This window comes from Mus caroli, unplaced genomic scaffold (genome assembly GCF_978045245.1).
Source record: "Mus caroli unplaced genomic scaffold, Mus_caroli_1 scaffold_2, whole genome shotgun sequence".
NCBI lineage: Eukaryota > Metazoa > Chordata > Mammalia > Rodentia > Muridae > Mus > Mus caroli.
In genome coordinates, this window is record NW_028227257.1 from 44,153,839 (window position 1) to 44,170,885 (window position 17,047).

General features: G+C 40.6%; 1 protein-coding gene across 11 annotated transcripts in view; it reads right to left on the reverse strand.

The window, feature by feature from the left end:
- The window catches only part of Plcb4 (phospholipase C beta 4), a 360,685-nt gene that overhangs the window by 245,405 nt on the left and 98,233 nt on the right, over nt 1-17,047 (reverse strand). Inside the window, exon 1 of one of the 11 annotated variants that reach the window (XM_085833849.1) lies at nt 8,212-8,724. The exons of the other annotated variants lie outside the window; for them this stretch is intronic. The gene's annotated coding sequence lies outside the window, so the exon portion shown is untranslated. Of the gene's footprint in view, nt 1-8,211; nt 8,725-17,047 lie in introns of those variants that run through there. 11 annotated transcript variants of the gene reach the window in all.

Below are 17,047 nucleotides of genomic sequence, written 5' to 3' on the forward strand. Positions count from 1 at the left end.
CCCCAGCTGTGGTTTGGCTTGAGGTAGGATCCACGAGGACGAAGAAGGTCACTGGTATGTACTGAAAGGTTTTTTAGCCAGGCCCCATCTGCTGTCCTTTCTCTCCTTCTTGACCGTGGATGCAATGTAACCAGGCACTATACCCTTCCTCCCTGACATGGAGAGCTGCATCCTCTCCACTGTGAGCCAAAATAAACACGTCCTGCCCTAAGGTGCCTCGGGTCAGGCGTGTAATCCTAGCAAGGAGAACAGTAACTAATCCCTCAGTGGCCCTCATCTGCCACCCACGCCCTCTCTACGAATCTCAGAGGGTCTTAAACTTTGCATGCTGTGGAACCGGGGCTTACAGGCTTTTTCAAAATGCATCACGGTCCTATTTTCATTATCAGGGAGAAAATTATTTTAATAACAAATTCTGCATGTTACAATTTCCATTATTTTCCTTAGAAGTTTACTACTAGGTTATCAGTAATGGCTAGTAAGAGACTAACGTAGATGAATATTAAGGGGAAACTCGAATGTCATTTGTAATTAATTAAGATATTTATGAATATGTTCATAGATTGGAATTTTATATGATGTGCAAAACAGCACAACGGATTCCTCTTTACATAATATAATAAACAATGCCCACATCCATCCCTTTCTGTGTATCCTTATACATGCATATAGCATAAATATATGCATTGAAAGCATAAACAAATCTATTGTATATTGTCTAAACTCATAATATGTAAAAATGTCCCAGTGGAAATACTCAGAGAATGGAAGAGGAAATGAAAACCAATCCAACTGCCTTGAAGCCCAACTTGGTAGGCTTCATGCAACTGAATCCAAGACCCAGTCATTCCCATCTTGATATTTAAACAAGGGAAATAAAAACAGAGTCATGTAGAAAGAAGTACAGAGATGCTCATGAGGACTTTGCCCTCAACAGCCTAAGATTGAAAGTGTCTATACACGCAAACAAACTGGTAGATGCATGTGACTACTACTCAGTAATTTTATTTAAAACAAACAAACAAACAAACAAACTACCAAAAGCATAGGAATTGAAAAAAAAACAAACCAATAATGTCTAAAGCAGAAAGCCAGACAAAAAGAATACAAGATTCTATCTATTTAGCAAAAGCAAAATGAAATCTATAGTAACATCAGCAAATTGATGGTTGGCTAGCTATAGATTTGGAGTATTGTACAACAAGAGAGCTCAAGCCAGGGCTTGGGAGTAGAAGAAATGCTTAATATTATTGCTGTGGCAATGGTGCCACTGGTGAACACAGGCACTGAGATTTATAAATGGAAAAAGTACAGTGAAAATAGATGCATATTATTCCATGTAAATTATCATTCCATCATGCTAATACTTTCATGTGGTCCAGTGAAATTTTTCACGAGATTTGGAGACAATGTTAAGAACGATCTGATATGATATGAATGCAGGCTTCCATGGTATTTATGAAATTCAGTGTGAATGATCAGGCAGGGGAAAGGAAGATAATCTCTCATGCAGAACCTGATTTATAAGTTTCAGGGTGTTGACCCATCAACCCTCACACTGCTGAAATCTAATGAATGTGGCATTGCCTACTTGAGATGGGCTTGAAATGGTAGGTTATTCAGAATGATATCTGTATGTACTTTGGTCTTAAACTGAGCTTTCAAAGCTCTGTGAGGAAACTATTCAGCTAAGCAAGGCTACTTTACACAGATGCAAAGTCACGTTACTGTTTCTCCGCAAAACAGTAAGCCCTTGGGCAGCTTACTGAAATTAAGAAGCTTTGAGAGCATGGTCTGTTGAGACTGAAAGTATTTGGAAAGCAGAGTTTACTGGAAGTGACAGGAGGCTGTGAGAGATAAGTTAGTGCATCCAGTGACCAAGAGAATGAGACCTGGATGAGGTGGACGTCTGTGTCCACCTACCCTTCACCCCCCCACACACACAAACACACAGCCACAACCTTCATCCCCACTCCCATCTACTTCCCACCCCCAGCTCCAACCCCCAACCAAGCTCCTGTGCCAATCAATATACCCCCAGGATTTCTGAAGCCTAACTCTGCTTCACCTCCTGAAGAGCTTTGGAAAGCAGAGCTTTTAGGACCCCTCTCCCCAGTGCCTCTGCCCAGCCAGAGTTGGAACAATGTGAGGAAAAGAATCACATTTAATATAATTCTCATCTCCTGGATGAAAAACCAACTCCAGTGGGTTGGATGTCTCTCCACAGATGATAATTAGAGAGCATGGAGGCGCACAGTTCAAGGAACAGTTACTCCATTGTGGTGGGGACCTCAAGGCGGCAGGAGCTTGAAGCAACTGGTCACCATCACATCCGCAATCAGGAGGCAGAGGGACCAGTGGATGCACGGTTTCTAGTGTTCAGCTCATTTTCTCGGTCCTCTCTAATAACCAGAGAATAACAAACAGCTCTCTGCCCCAACCTGCTTTCAACACGCACCTCCTGATTCCTAAGACTTATGAACATTGTGTTGTCTTAAAGCAAAAGGGGACTTTTCACATATGGTTAAATTAAGACTTTTAAGATATGGAAGTAACCCTACCTTTTCAAAGTGGCCCAGTGTGATCACAAGGGTCCTGAATAAAGACCACAAATCAAAGAGAAGGTGGGGGCTCAAAGTGGGTGTGGCAATGGAAGTGAAGGCAGGGTGATGAAGGCTTGAGTTCCTGCAGCAGCCAGGGAGCTGCTTCTCCTTATGAACCCCCAGAGAAGACGCAGTCACCCATGCCTATTTTAGATTCCCAAACTCCCAAATGGTAAGGTATTGCGGTAGCTTCTTTCCCAGATCCTTTCATGAAACACTTGGACAAAAGCAACTGAAGGAAGGGGAGTTCACTTTAGGGCACAGCTCAAGGAACTTTACTCCCCTGTGGTGGGGGCGTCAAGGTGGGAGGAGCGTAAAGCAGATGGTGACATCACATCCACAATCAGCAAGCAGAGGGACCAATGGATGCAAGGTTTCTAGTGCTTGGCTGGTTTTCTCCATTCTATACAGTCTACACGCTTTCCTGCCGAGGAAATACTCTCACCCATATTAATATGAGGCTTCTCACAGAAATTCACAATTGGGGGTAATCGTGATAACCTCTCAGGAGCTTCTCTCTCAAGCTCACAACACTAACCATCCCGTTTAGGACAATGTCTTACTGCATCAATAGCAAACTGATTCCGGAGTTTTACAGATGATGGGTTGAACTAAAGCGCATTGTACCCCAGGAGAACATCTGTCTGTGGTTTGCTGGATTGTCTAATTAACTAGACGATGAGTTACATCTGTTTGTGTAAAACTGGAAACTAGTCACAGGGCAGACCCAAGGAAGCACGCCCTAAACTAACTGCTGTGAGCTGTTTCCTTTACTGGGTTAGCCCCTCGTATGATTCATACCAACTAAGGAACAAAGGACAGATAAATCAGTATGATGGCTTTCCCTGACTCCGTTTTCCTCTCCTAAAATACCTGGCTGGAGCCAAGTGCTCAGCTGTGGATACAGTGCTTGTATTTCTGAGCTGGATGTTCTACAAGCAAATGTCCTCCATCACCTGTCCCAAGTTGTGGGGAAGCTGAATCTAAGTGTCAGATTTTTCTTACACTCTAAATCACCAATGTAGCCAGTCAGCTCTATAAAACATTCTGGAATTTATTTTAGAAAAATCACTGTGTTCCTGCAGCTGGAAGGGATTATTAAAGTGCTAAATGTTAAGGCTATTACTGAAACATGGCCAGACACATGGAAATAAGTTTAAAAAAAATAAAGAGAAAAAAAAACCACTTTGATATAATCCTTCTGTTCATTCTATCCTTAAGGCAAGATGGTAGAAGAAACTGGGCTTATCTCATTTACACAGACCAGTGGCTTTTCTCTATATTGATACAACTGGCCAACAGTTGGTACTAAAAGGTGGTTCTCCAACACACTACACAAGGAAAAGAGAGGAACAAACCAACAAAGAAGTTAAGACAGGGTCCTTACAGGAGTCTACAAATATCATTGAGAAGGGACAGAGTTGGTGTATATAATATCTAACTCAGAGTTAATGTAGACAAAAATTAGAGAATAACTAACAGTTACTCCCTGCACTGAAGAATGATGCCAAAAGGCATTTACACTAACACAAGATATCCTAGAGGGAGCAAAAGACATATATGCTATCACAGGATATCCTAAAGAGAGCAAAAGACATAGATGCTATCACAGGATATCCTAAAGAGAGCAAAGCGATTTTGAGTTATAGCAATTAGGAAAACTTCAAGATGGTTAGGACCTTGGGAAACTCTTCAGACAGACTGGATATACACAGGAAGACAAGGAGATGCTCTACTTGTAACAGAGAATCAGTGTACGAGTTGAATCTTGAATTTTCTGTTGAGGCTGAAGATAATAAACCTTACATAAATTGTGGGTCTTTGTTCCATCAGATTTATAGCCCACTCAAACACACAGCAAGATTCAAGAGAAGATTAATTGGTATTTCCTTCAATACCAATTGGGGCTTAAAATTCAAAAAAGAAGGGAGGTGGTGCCCATTACCCATACTTCTCTACTTCATGTGACATAAGACATGAATATACAGATGGAGGGAGCTGCAGCCTCTGAGAACATCATTAAATATTTAAGTAATGGTAAGTGTCACATACTGCTGTAAACACAGTGGGAAGCACAGATTTATCACCTAAATTGATTTGTCAGGAAATGTGCGTTCTCAGTTATTTTTGTCAGAACTAGCTTCAGCAAGTACTGAGGAAAACTGCTCTCAGGGAAAAGTAACACCGAATGAAGGACGCGGAAGACGGACACATATGGATCTTTCTGCCATACAGGCAGCTAACTATACAACGCTCTTAAAAAGAAAAAGGTTGCCAGGCTCTGGGTCTAAAGAAAAAAATGTAATGAGTCAAGGTTGAATATGGGGTCAGTTTAGATACATAAGGAAGCATTTACTTCTAGAAACTGGTGAGATATTTCTTTGCATTCTTAAGTAAAATAATAAACTTCTTAGGAGATAAAGCACCTTTGAAAATCACTGCAAAAGCCTACATAGCACCCTGAGGAAAAGTCTGAGAACTGGGGCTCAGTATGCAGTGGATTTTTCTCATTGAAAGGAGCTTAATCAAGCCACTGTTGTTGCCTCTGCCTTCTCCAACAAAGCAGAACATGGTAAGCGGCTGGTGGCAAAGCTGTGAGGCTTTATCAAAGGTGAGGCTCATCTTCCTCTTCCTCCAGGGTCCTAAAGATATTCACAAAAAGAAGCAATGCCGACACCCCCTCCCCGCCACCACACACACACACACAGACACACAAAACAACTCAGGCCTTGAGATCCTTTTACAGAATGGAGTTTGAACACGTTGAAGTCCCTGAGTAACTTTATGGTACCAACAAAGCCTTCCCTTTAGCTGTCCCCTTTCGACTACACTGTAGCTAACAAAACTGTGGGCAGCTGACATTTCTAATGAGTTCTTTTCTGGATAGTCCAGGATTTACACAGCTCTCAATGTCTAAAGAGACCTGTGAACTTGCACTTGGCCGACATTTCTGCACACAAATGTAACATGCCACTGGGTAAGAGCTTTCTACTTGTAGGAAGTGTCTGTCTGAGAGCTGACTTAGATTGTAGACTCTACCAAGAAGTGACTGAACCTACCAGAAACTTCACAGAACAGAGGCAGGGACCTGGGTGATTTTCCTCTCTCCAGACACACCAACTAACAGCAGCAAGGATGGCTGAAGAGACCATGATTGCCACCAGCTCTCCCCACCTGTATTTATATTAACTCAACAATTGGTTTGCATGGTCTAAGAATCAATAGAGTCACTGGCTTCCAAATCACTGCACTCTGAAATTTTCATAAACAATGCTGAGGGGAGAAATACAAGACGGAATTATTGAGGAGCCTGAAGGTCACCCCAACCCCCAACTGCCACTTCTTTTCCTTCAAGAGTTCACTGCTATCTAGGGAGAGCATTTAAGGTTGAAAGCTCAAAGCACAAACAAACATTGCAAGTCTCAGCTTGCAGAGGTTTTTATGTTTTGCTTTGTTGTGATTTTAACAAAAATCAACTGCCTCAAATTTACCAATTACAAGTCATATGTTGTGTCTGAGGGGAAAAAGCAGCTTGCCACAGGTAAAGTCTCTATATTCCAATTCAGAGAGCTGAAGTGGGGCACCTACAAGCCAGGCTGTCGAGAGATGATGCAGAAGAGTCAGGTGTTGAACACAAATCAAACAGCACATTAAAGAGCTACTGGTGAGTGGGACACAGCACGAGGGCGACACAGAGGTAGTGGGTGAGCACCTGGTGGTGGCCATGGCAACAGCCAAAGGCAGAGTTGATCTGAGCCTTGAGTGAGGTCACCCAAACTGGCAAGTGTTGAGAAAGGCTGCTATGAGTCACAGCCCCCTGGCTACACTGCTCACAAGGGGCCAGCGATGACAGCAGTTATTACCTCACCTCCATTTCAGAGTCACAATCACCAGTGCATAGCCGCTACAAAGTCCTGGTGCGGAGTAGGTAGAGTCCATGAAATTAAGAGGAACACTTTCTGCAATTATTTCAACTCATGGGCAGTGGGGTCCCTGAGCTGGCATCAGCATCCCCTACGCCTCACTCTCACCTGTGATGCCTGTGAGAAGCAGTAGAGTGAATTAACTCCAGATCTGCAGATAGTCTCTATAACAGTCCTTCCCACGGCAGCTTTATCTTCGGACAGGGTGGTAAAGACAGGTAATTATCATTAAGCCTTGCCCACCTATCTCCTGCACAGACTTCCCTGGCAACTGCTGCATCTGTCCTGGCCTCCGAGCCACTGGAGAAGGCTGTTAAAAATAAACCCTCCCTGACCCCATCTTGAAAATCTAAATCTCATACACTGTGGCGAGCCTAGCAACACTCTGTTATCTGCAGAACGCTGGTCCCTTGCATATAACTGCTCTTTACTGTATAATTGTACACAATATCTCTCCAACAGGAAACTGTCTCTGGAGTTCTCAGGCCAGTGTCCTATCCAGCTTTAATACGCAGTTGTAAAAGTTCTTCCCGAAACCTTAAAACTCTCTCACAATGTTATGCTCTATCCACTTATAAATCAGTAAAACAATCATAAACAAGCTTATTAGGTCACATGTTGTTTTCGAGAAATATACAATAAGATCTTTTTTGCTCAAGTACCTAAGGTTAGTCATGGTTCAGACAAAACTAAAGGATTTACCTTTCATAACTTACATTCTTTCCAGGACTGTAAGATATTCCTAACTAATGACACAAAGGATGAAAACCATGAAGTACTTTTCTTACACCATCTGGTGCTAATTAGTCTATATGATCTTTAACTATCATACTTCAACATTACTCCTACATTCATGAATATGTATGAATTTCACTTAAAACATTTTATAAAATAATCAAGTCTCCATGACGATGAATAAATATATTTTCAAGTTGCTACAAAGTATATTTTCATTCTTACTCAAGAAAAAAAAATTTTCAAAAACATGTCTCTTAAGATAATTGAACCAAAAATGTGGGCAACTGAAATAAAACAAATAATTGCCTGCATCATGCCTTCATTAATTATGTACAAGAGACAAAAATAAATCTGCTTTTTGTGGTCATTCCTGTATGATATGACCTCACGCCACCTGGGCTTTCTTGTATTACACTGACATAGTCAAGGGAAACATTATGAAGAGAGCTCTCGGTTGTTAAAATTAGATCTTATTTCTCAGAGTGGTTTTATACTCATAACAAAGTTCGGCAAAAAGTGCATCTATTTCCCATATGCCTCCAGGGCTGCATACACAGTGTTCAATAATAAACAGAAGAGTCAACAATCAATCAATCAAACAGTCAATCAAAGGGTATCCATATGTGCCTTATGGAAAAGCTACAGAAGTTACCGTTAAAGTTGAGAAAATTTTACAATAAGAAATAATAAAATAAATCTGTATCAGATTATTGTCAGAAACAGTACAAAATGATAATGTCTAATAGACTTTGTTAAAATGTGTCATATTATTAGAAAAGAGAAAATAATTCATAATCATATACTCTCTGGTTTGGGTGGTTCACACAGTTTTAAGAAACTGCATCTACTTGCACCTGCTCTTGAGAAGAGCACAGACTAACTTATCAGAGCTGCTTGCATCCGACCTTCCCATACCCACAAAACCACTTTTCAATACCCTTTCTTACCTAAAGAGGAGTAAGCTTTACCCAGTCATAAATGGGCTTCTGTGAGCATGTCCGAGGCAGGTGCTGTACCCAGGGCAGTCAGTTCTAGACAGGCGCTCTCCTTCCAGAACAGGAGGAAGAAGCAGGAGTCTTGGATGTGCAAGCCCACACAGGCAGTAATGGCAACAGGAAACAAGAAGAGTCCCACCCCTCAGACTGAGAGGCAGGGCAAACACTGCCCTTGGCCAGAACAAAATAGACAGACAGCGGCTGAGAGGGACTCTTTCAACTATTCTAAGCAGAACAGCAAATAGAGCAAATGCTTTTAACAGGCTGGAGGAACGCTGCCTTGGATTGAGAGAGCAGCCAAGAACAGGACCAGAAGTGCTTCTTAGATAGAAACTAGTGTCCATTCCAAGAGGAAATGTAAAAACTGCACCTGCATTCTTTTAAAAGAGCAAACAAACAAAAGAATAAAACCTTAAGATCTAGCCCCTAAAGGAAAAAGAGTCTGCAGTGAAGGACATGGGGAAATGGGAAAGCCTGTTCAGAATCTCTCTCTGATCTGCCTGCCAATCTTCTGCCCATGTTCCTCCTCTATAGTACCTTGAGGGTGTCTTACATAGAACTTGTAAGTCCTAAGTGTCTGGCAGTGCAGGTATAAAGATAAGTCAATGTGAACTCCTGTCTAAAAGGAGCTCTAGAATTAACTTTCTGTCACGCGGAATACAACTCTATGTCAAATAAACAAGCTAATGCATATACTTTTACCAGTCCCCAGATGTGCCCATCTGTAAGTGCTAACTTTATAATAAACATGTCAGCATTTCCAAACTGTACCAAATAATACAGAATGCATAACAATATTTCAGGTCAAATTTTACAACAACTAGCCTATATGATTATAAATGGGTTTTTACATTGCGAGATTTCTAGTGTGTGATAACTACATATTGCCAATGAATCGATTAGATGGGATGTCTCATGCTTTGTTTCCCAGACTTATTTAATCACGGGCCTCTTCATTTGAGAATATCCAAGGAGAACTCTATTTACAATACCAATTTGGGAAACGCTTATAACTCTACATTCCACTTGCTAACTTTTAGTTCACCATGATGACACTGAGAAAATATCTTTAAAAAGTCATGGAACTGGGTCCCTCTTCTGTCCCAACTTGCAGTAATAGCTCTGATAAAGCAGTATGGTCAATTTCTACGTTCTTCCGAGCCTAAGTATTTTTTGCATTTTCACCTCAAATGCTGGCATATGAAAAGAAAGCCTGCTGTACAGATGTTGGATGACTAATATCTCAGTAATCTGTCAGATTACCTGACAAAAGGAGCTTAAGTAGATATTTTTGCTCACAGAGAAACGTCATGGTGCTGGAAGTCTGAGGTAGCTGATCACACTGAGTCCACCATCAGAGAGAACAGAGCAATGGATGGTGATTGTCAGTAAGCTTCCTCCTCTCTCTGCCTTCAAGACCCAAGCTTAGGGCATGATGCCACCCGCCTAAGGGTGGCTCTTCCATCTCATTCAATCTAATCAAGACAATCCCTCACAGCATAGCCAGAGGTTTGTCTCCTATATGATTCTAGGTCCTGTCAAATCGATACCAGTTAGTTAGTAACCACCATGGCCACTAACTACTTTAGAATGGCAAATCTGAAAGATAACATAGAATCCATTCACAAGAATTTCTATATCTCCTTTGACACTGCAGCTGCCACAGTGGGCATGAGGCCGAGTTATGATAACCTGTTTTCCTCAAACACTGAAGGCTAAATGTCAAGAGACTGACAGTGAGCTAATGGACGCTCTGGAGTGGGCACCACATATGCTGAAACCAAGTCAGAAGCAATCTTTAAAACCACCATCCAAACACAGTATCATAGACCTTGCATCCATATGTGCACATTTCAACCAGACTGGTGCACATCCGAGAGGCCAACTGTCAAACCTGATTCCCACTGCAAGCACTTCATGTGTCCCAAGCCCCAGATTCCTGTAGTCCTCACACAACCCCAGCAATCCCTACACAGCTACCATTCTAATTGAAAGAAGACAGGAATGTGGGCAGACCTTCCAGAACATGGGTGGCAATGTAGTCACCCATTGCAGAATACAAGGCTCCACCCAGGAGGTTCTCCCCAGTAACCTTCCTTAAAAACAGAACTGAAGTTCCACAGTAGTACATATGCTTAGTAGACACACAAATTCCTGGGTTCAAGCCCCAGCACCATCCTTTTTTTCATTTTAAAATAATTAAATATAGGGGCTGGAGAAATGACTCAGCAGTTAAGAGATCATGTTGCATTTATAGAGGACCCCGGCTCAGTTAGTTCCTAATGCCCACATGGCAGGTCACAACCACCTCTAACTCCAACTCCAGGCTATCCTGGGTCCTCTTCTGGCCTCCTGGAGTACTAGGCAAACACAGGGCAAACATATATATATATATATGTGTGTGTGTGTGTGTGTGTGTGTGTGTGTGTGTGTGTATATATACACTCACAGGCAAAACAATCACACATCAAATTAAATAAATAAATATTAAAAAATAAGTAAAATTGAAAACTTCCTCTTCTAATTTTCTATTAGGAACACATATTATAAACTTAATTATCGAAATGTACTTTTGCACACAAATCCACTACCAAACAGGAGGAATCTCGTGTGAAGCGCCACACATCTAGGATGGCTATCCAAATGATACAGGGGTTCAGTGATATGGGTGGACCTTTAGGTCTTGTTAATTATGGTATGAGCTGGTTTTTATTTTCAAAGTTTTAAATAATACGTTTCATTTTAAAATTAACTTAAGAGCCTGTCTTTTTTTTAAACAAATATTACATCTTTAATTCCCAAATATAGCTTCTAGTGAATAAACAGCATCACAAATAAAATATTCTATTAGAAAGACTATCACATGTTGAAAATAATATTTGATTTTTAAAATAAGAAAGGAAAGACCAAGAAATGCTGACTGTTAAGGAAGAGGACATGCAAGGTTAGGAACAAGGATCAAAAGCTAATTGTTGTCCTAGTGCTAAGTCTGCCATGTAGTTTTTTAATGATAAATAAATGCATCAAGTTTGTTCAATATTAAAAGTGTAAATTTAATGTGAGGTGTCAAAGCTTCTACTCTGAATGCCTCTTCTACACGGACAGAAGCTCTCTGAGTTTCATGGACTTTGGGTCTAGTTAATATTGGTGTATGTTTTCATTTACCTGCAAGGGGTTTTAATAATAAAGCTTATAAAATTATATATATTCATACATATAATTTAAATATAACATTACCAAGAAATGATTAGGGAAGCTATAGGATGTCAAGCCAATGACAATGGCCTAATTTTCCAAAAATCTTCGTGTTTTTAATCTGGAAAGTAGAACTGAAATCACTTTCCTCAGGAAGGCACATGAGAAACAAGAAAAAAACCACAAAGCCAAAAGCTTGAGATGTGTGTAAGGCATGCCCTGCAGTACTCTAGCATACTGAGATATGCGCTCAGCCTGTTTACTGGGGGCACCTAGCTGCAAAAGAGAAGGCCACACCCACACCTACTTTTTATTATTAAGACAAGCTGGGTGCCATTAACTGGATATAGGCCAAGACAGTGTTAAAAACTCCTTGTGAAAGTAACATGAGTTCATTTAGAATGTTCGAGCTACAGAAGGTGACAAGAATTTCCTCCCTCTGGCCTGCTGCCAGTCTGGGTGGCATCTGCCCTTCTCCCTGTTTAGATGGCCGGCTCATGGGTTCCCATCTAGTGAGTTACCCCCTCTGTTGTGGTTCCCAGTAGCCATGTGGCTCTGCACTCTGTTGCTGTATTTTCTTGTGTTCCTTGTTTGTATGTTCTTTTGCTCTGATGTTTGCAACATAATATATTCAATTATGAACTGAAAGCCTATAGCCTATGGTATTCTGAGCATAATAAAAGCATTACCCTTCTTGCCAATATGAAAAATGAGGAACATAACCAAGAGATTGGAGAAGAGGGAAGCGTGGGAGTGCTATCTTAATCGCATATCTTGGCATCAATAAATACTCTCTAAAACTAATAAATTCTACAAATGATGAATTTCATACTGCTATCACATTAATAATGACTTGCTACCACAAAAAAAGTTCTGAAAACTAAAAAATACAGCATAAACAAATTACAGGAAAAGAAGAAATAGACAAGTGCCTATGGAAGAAGTGCGAAGCAGCCCTCCAGCTCTGCCGTACACCCAAGGACTGTGCCTTGCCCTTTACCATGCAAACGCTCTACTGTAGGGACTTTCAGACAGTGATTTTTCACCCCCCAGACAGGGTCCAACTATTTAGCACTGGCTGTCCTAGGAACTCACTCTGTACCCTAGGAAGGCCTCAAACTCAGAGATCCGCCTCCTTGGTCTTATCCGTACTGGGATTAAAGATGATTCTGATTTCTCTGCATTCCACTTAATTTGGCAGCTATCCCTCTGAGGTTTAATACCAGGATTTAAACCACTTCTATTTAAGAATTTTGCCACACTTACGTTCATTTTCACAGTTTCAGACAAAAACAAGACACCTTCACACAACAGCTCTCCACAAAAGCCTTCCACTCACCTCACGTTCATTTCCTTGTTTCCTACACAGGCTAGTCTCAAACTCACAAAGTAGCTAGGGATGCCCTTCAACCTCTGGGGTCCTGGAAGTGCAGTCCTGTGGCCATGCCTACTCCTACCTTCCTTATTGTTTTCGTTATGCCTACCTCAAGTTTCTTGGTTTGGGGGTTTTTATTTGTTTGCTTGCTTTTGTTTTTGTTTTTGTTTTTGTTTTTTTCAGGAATCAAGATGATGTCCATTTATCACTCATTATACACGAGAACCTTGGAATAAAACAAATATCTCTATACCGTATAAAAATGACTTTAATACAGGATAGGATTTTCTGAGCTTTCTTTTTTCTTTTCATTGTTTTATTTATTTATTTATTTATTTATTTATTTACTTACTTACTTACTTTACATTTCTGTAGCAGTCCCCTCCCTCCTCTTCCCCCCCCCTCCTTTCACTTCCTCCCCTCTGGGTATCAACTTCCCCTCCCCTAGTTGCTGCTAAGCATCCTGCAGAGCCTACAAATGATAATTTTCCACAACCCTCCCAGCTCCAGGTTTGAGGATATCAAACCGGTAACTGAGTAACATAAAATTGGCTGTGGTGGGGATAGTTCCACCACAGAAATTGGCAAATGGTTGAAATCAGGCTGGTCCCTGGCAGCACACCAGTACAAAGGCCTGTTCATCAGACAGATACTGGAAACCAACAGCTGTTTTTAGAGCTGCGTTAAGTAAGAGAACTTCCACTTCTTCCCCTCGGGACAATATGTCTTTCAGGCTTCTTAAACAGAGAATTGATTCACAGGGCTTAACTTCCTTGATACTACACTTCAACCAGATGCACTACTGTTAGGATTAACACTGCAGAGCCCGTGTGCACAAATGAGCTGCGTGTCTAGAGTGAATACCAGTCTTTCCAGTTCTCTTGGATACATGCACATAGCATGCTTAGCCCTAGCCGTTCTAAATAGTATATCTAACTTGGTGTTCATTATTATCATTACTGAGAATCGTAAGAAAGCGTAAGGATATATATTTATTGTGGTATGTTAAATAAAACTTTTTAAAGGTACAGGCACAATCATATCTCTGCCTCCTCTCCTTCTTTTTCCACTCATTTCAAACACAAAAATATTTTAAAATTAATAATCACATCATTCTTTTCTCTAGCTCCCAGCTATCTATAAATTTAAAAAGCAAAAAGAGATATCTAGTGGTGTCCTTGATCCCTTTAACTTCACAAAAATCAGTTCTAAAAATGATATCCAGTATAATCAGCCAACTCAGAGGGACAGGAAAGAAAGGACAAATTATCACTGATCACTGAACATTATTGTACAACATAGTGAAGCCAAGTTAAAACTCACATCCAACTGGTCTACCTGGGTCATCTACCTAGTGGCCATGAAACAAAACTATTTCACAGAAGGAAAATCAAGCATAGCAAAGAATAACTGAACATACCAGTATCATCTGAGGTGTTATCATTGCCGGTGGCTCTCTGATTCCTGGTGCTCATTGCTCTAAGCACCTCACTGCATCCCTAGTTAGCAGAGCTACTAAATTCTAGTAATAATATCACTTCTGAACTTTATCTTACTACTAACTGTCATTAAAGGGAGAGAAAACATTACCTTTCAAAAACAGAAACAACAGGACAATATTCTTCCTAAATTCCCTGGTACCTAGGATTTTGTTTTTGTTAGTTTTGTTTGTTTGATTTTGAAACAGGGTTTCTCTGTGTAGCTCTAGCTGTCCTGGAACTCCCTGCATAGACCAAGCTGGCCTCAGACTTGGAGATCTTCCTGCCTCTGCCTCTCAAATGCTGGAGTTAAAGGTTACCTAGTATTTTTAATGGGCTTATTTTCATCTTTATTTATGTGTGTATCTATGTATGCAGGTGCCCTTGGAGGCCAGAAAAGAGTGTCTAATTCCCCTGGAACTAGACTTAAAGGCAGCTGGGAGTCACCTGACAGGAGTGATGAGGACTGAACTCAGCAGTCTTAACCTTTACACCAGCCCCCCAGCTCCTACCTGAGCATGTCACTGCACTTCAGGAAAAGCATGCAGCCTTCAACAGAAAGAATGGTGGATGCTATTCCGAAGGCTTGACTTGATTTTTATCTCTTCATTTGGAATCACAAAAATAAATTGTGTTTCTCAGAATACACAATTTTTGGATTGTCAATGCTTTTTGCTCAAAGTCAAATTTTGCTATCAATGTAACACACTGGCAATCAACCGCTCGCAACTTAAAGATAATCCCCCATCACCAATGGGGTAGTTATGAGCACTCTTCTTGAATCAGACTCATCTTGGTTGGAATCAGAGATTTAACTTTCAACAACATAGAAACCTTCTACTGCTCAATATTCTCATTTCTAAAGTAGAGACAAAACTATCTATCTAAAAAGGTTACTAGACTACCAAGAAACTCTATGACAAGTACACAATAAACTTTAATATACAGTAATTGCTCTCTATGCCCATGAATCAGCTCAGCTACACAGGAATTCATGGTGGCACCTTGCAATCACAGCAGTTTAAACAAGAGCATCTCAATTTGCAAGCTGTACATAAATCAACAGAGGACATTGTAAAGTGTGTGGACCGTGACTGGGACTTCTGGTGGAACCAAAGGTTCTGCATTCCTATCTAGTAATCGCTTAGAGGACACGGACAATGGTCTTGAGACTACAGTATAGATATCAGATGTCCAACAGTAGATCTTTCCATTATGACTCCTCTGGCAAGCCCAAGCATGCTAGACAATATCTCACCTTTAGTCTACCACTCAACATGTCTTCCCTGCAAAACTATACAATTCATGGTCAAAAGCATGGACCACTCAAGATAACTGCTAAACATAGAATACAAGTACGAGAAAAATTCAGAAACCTGTAGAACGAAATTGAGATTTCAAATGAAATAGACCCAGCTTCAAACCCTAGTTGCTGATGTCCTAGCTGTTTATATGACTTGGAATTAATTGTCAAATTTACCGAGTTAAGTTTCCTTACTTGTAAATTGCTGATGATACTTAACCTAAAAATTTAAGATACTTCAAATAAAAAATATGCATTATTAAAAGACAGAATCTCACTTTGTAGACAAAGCTTCTGTGGAATGTATTATGATTTTCTTGCCTCCGCCTCCCAAACGCTAAGATTATCATGCCCAACTAGTAAGACATAATTTAAAAAATACGCTATGTTAACATACTCATACTCTCATGGACTGACACACAGTATGCAACAGGAAGGTGACAGCTGCCTCTCCAACTCCAATGCCTCTGCTGGAGTCACTTGCTGTTTTAATCACTGGCCTGCTGCTGGCCCTCCGCTCCAGAGGCCTCTCTCTCCAGCAAACCGTTGGAGGACTGGCCACTATTGAAGCTCCTTCCTATGCTATTCCAAGTGGCCATCCTAGTGATTTCCCAGGAGAAGACAGTCTGCTCTCCTCGTCCTCAACACCTAAAGAGTGGAATCGAACTATGCCACTCACACAGCTTTTCTTCATGCTGCCCGCCTCTTGTAGGCTTCTCCTCCCACACAGAGAAAAGAGTAAAAACACAGGTGGTCTCCATCATGGTCTTGAAAACAGATTACAATATTATTTATTCAATTATCAAAATATTATTATAAGAAATCAACCTGGAGTGGCAAGATGGCTCAGTGGTAAGGGGTGTTTGTCACCAACCCTGCATGTACCTCACAGATGGCATGAGCTTAATTCCTGGGACCTATATGGTGGAACAAAGGAACCGACTTCTGAATGTTGTCCTCTATACACAACAGTGGCAGGTATGCACATATACACATACACAAATAAATAAAAATAAATCATAAGAGAAGTTTGTCACTAACTCCATGAAGATAATTCTCTACATTCTTTCTTCTAAAAGCTGGAAATGCTTTCTTTTTATTTTTTTATTTTTTAGATTATGTATATACATGTATGTCTGTTTTGTGGGTATGTACATGTGAGTACAGGTACCTGAAGAGGCCAAAAAGCATCTGATCCCCTTGGAACTATAGTTTCAGTCTTCCTGACATGGGTACTGGAAACTGAACTCGGGTCTTTTTTTTTTTTTTTTTTTTGTAGAAATCTGTAACACACACAGACTTCAAGCATGAGTAGTATAATTTGTTCATGTGAATTTTTGTGTGCACTATGTGCTGGCACTACTGGGCAGTAGTATACACTAAAGAATAAACAGATTATGCCTGTGCCCTTGATGATCTCACTACTTAGAACAGCTC